The sequence below is a fragment of the Capricornis sumatraensis genome, chromosome 2, assembly GCF_032405125.1.
Source record: "Capricornis sumatraensis isolate serow.1 chromosome 2, serow.2, whole genome shotgun sequence".
In the NCBI taxonomy this organism is placed as follows: Eukaryota; Metazoa; Chordata; class Mammalia; order Artiodactyla; family Bovidae; genus Capricornis; species Capricornis sumatraensis.
Genome location: NC_091070.1, coordinates 203557610 through 203560070, shown reverse-complemented (window position 1 = coordinate 203560070; position 2461 = coordinate 203557610). Strand labels below are relative to the sequence as shown.

At 46.4% G+C, this 2461-nt stretch overlaps 1 pseudogene; it reads right to left on the bottom strand.

Moving 5' to 3' along the window:
* Nucleotides 1-315: 315 nt before the first annotated feature.
* LOC138073355 (olfactory receptor 2A12-like) lies at nucleotides 316-1264 on the bottom strand (annotated as a pseudogene).
* Between the last annotated feature and the right edge of the window lie 1197 nt (nucleotides 1265-2461).

Here is a 2461-nt window from a genome sequence, read left to right as displayed (position 1 = left end):
AAAATAAAAATAATATTTTTATTATTTTAATAAATAATATTTTATTATGCCAGTTCTTTGCTAGATCTTATAAACTGGTGATACAGAGATGAATCAAACATGGGGCTTGCCTACATGGAGTCCACTGTCTAGTGCCTTTGTGCTTGAGGGACACCCACTGCCTTAGCCCTTCAGGTGTTCTGTCTGATTTGCAGCCCCACTGAATCTAGCCAACTGATATATCAGGTGTATCCAGGGATGTTCGAAAGGATTTGGATGGAGAGGCCATGTAGGCTGTGTTCTGGGTTTGTTGCTGGTGCCCCAGCTTCTGTGATTTCATTCTGGTGCGTTGCCCCAGCCTGTCACTTTGAGGAAAGCCCTCTTCACATCTTTGTTCCTCAGGCTGTAGATGATGGGGTTGAGAAAGGCAGAGATGACGTTGTAGAACAGAGCCAGCTTCTTGTCCTCTTCTGGGGAGGCCTCTGATCCAGGTCTCATGTACATAACCATACATGGAATAGAGAACATGGTGACCACAGTGATGTGGGAGGCACAGGTGGAGAAGGCCTTGAGTCGCCCTTGGGATGAGTGGATTCTCACGATGGCCGCAAATATATTGATGTAGACAATGATGATGAGGGAGAGTGGGACCAACAGAAGGATGAAGCCCAAGATGAAGCCCACCTGGTCATTGAGAGATGTGTCTGCACAGGCTAACTTCAAGACTGCAGGTACTTCACAGAAGAAGTGATTTATCTCATTGGGTCCACAATAAGGAAGAATCATAGCAGAGACGGTGTATATCAGGGCACAACTAGTACCCCAGAATCCACAGAAGGCCACCATTAACCCACACAGCAAAGGGCTCATGATGACATTATACCTCAGGGGGTGGCAAATGGCTACATACCTGTCATAAGCCATGATTGCAAAAAGCCAAGACTCAGTGATACCTAGCATCAGAAAGATGTACATCTGGGCCACACATCCAACGTAAGAAATGGTCTTTTTCTTGGAAACCAGATGTACCAGCATCTGGGGCACGGTGGTGGTGACATACCCCATATCCAGAATGGACAGGACACTAAGAAAAAAAATACATGGGTGTGTGGAGGCGGGAATCCTTGTGAATCAAGGTGATAATGAGCCCATTGCCCAGAAGGGTGACAAGGTAGAGGAAAAGGAAAACGCTGAATAGAATAACATTTATCTTTGTGTTGCCAGAGAATCCTAGAAGAATAAACTCAGTAAGAGAGCTGCGATTTCCCAAAAGGAAGTCCTGCATCCTTCTCCTGGTGTAGAGAAATAAGAGTCATGATCCACATGGAAGAGCTAAGAACTTTCCCATCTTCTCTGTTCTCTTTGTTATATAACTTTGTTCCTAATGCCTAGTTCCTGGAGCACTGCAGTAACTTCTCACTTGTGACTTCCACCCCCTGCTACAGCATTTGCTAGAAGCAATTTTTCACTCACTGTGACCTCCGTTCTCTTCAAGTCTCTTCAGGTATGGTGCAGAATGTGTGTGGGAAAGAGCACGGGGTGCTTAGCGGAGAAGAATCGGGGGAGTGGGGATAGGGGATAGATTAGCAGGCTCCAAAAGCCCACTCAGTCCCCTATCCCTGCTGAGTATGACAGAGAGCATCAGTGGACTGCAGGTATCTTGTGGTAGGTGCCTGTCTTGCTCCCCACTCCTCAATAAGAGATCCTTAGAGAAACATCCCATTTTAAGGTGGTCCCCAAATCCCTGACTCCCCTGAGATCTCCTTGCAGCTCCCTTCCTTCTTTCCCATATCCTAAAAATCCTAATTGCTTCAGTCTCCCCAACAACACTTCCTCCTCCTCCTCTATGTTGCTATTGGCAGCAGGAAGCCAGATGCCTTGAGGGAGTTGTGCAACTCAGATAAAGACAGAGTGAAAGGGCAGTTGGACAGAGAGAAAACAAAAAGGCAAGTCAGAGAGACAGGGAAGAAGAGATGTACAGAGAAGCAAAGGATAGAGCAAGAAGCACAGACATGAAAGGACATGCAGGTGTGAAGATCTGTAGACAGTAGAGAAAACTAGGGCAGGCAGAGGACGGGATGCCCCAAACTGTGGGCCCCCCTGCTGCACCCCCGCCATTCTTTACCTGCTGTTGGGCTCTGTGTGAGGGATGGGTCAGGAGTCTGAGGATATTTCCTTCAAAACTCTCCTCCTGGGGGCCTTAATTCCTATGAGGAAAACCCAGTGCCTTCCTAATGAGCTCTCTGTGCCTTTGAATCCCCCAAGGTGTGAACATCAACTTCAAACTCCAACATCTAGTACTCAAGACTGATTAGCCAGCTCCCTGACCCCTCCAGTCTGAGTCCCTACCACTCCCTAAAAGTCTTCCTTTTTCTGTTTTATTTTTTTTCTAATGATGCCAAAGCTCAGGTTTTTTTGTACACCAGTACTGAATCATATCTGGAAGATAGAACTTTTGGTAAAGTAGAAAAAGATAGCTTTA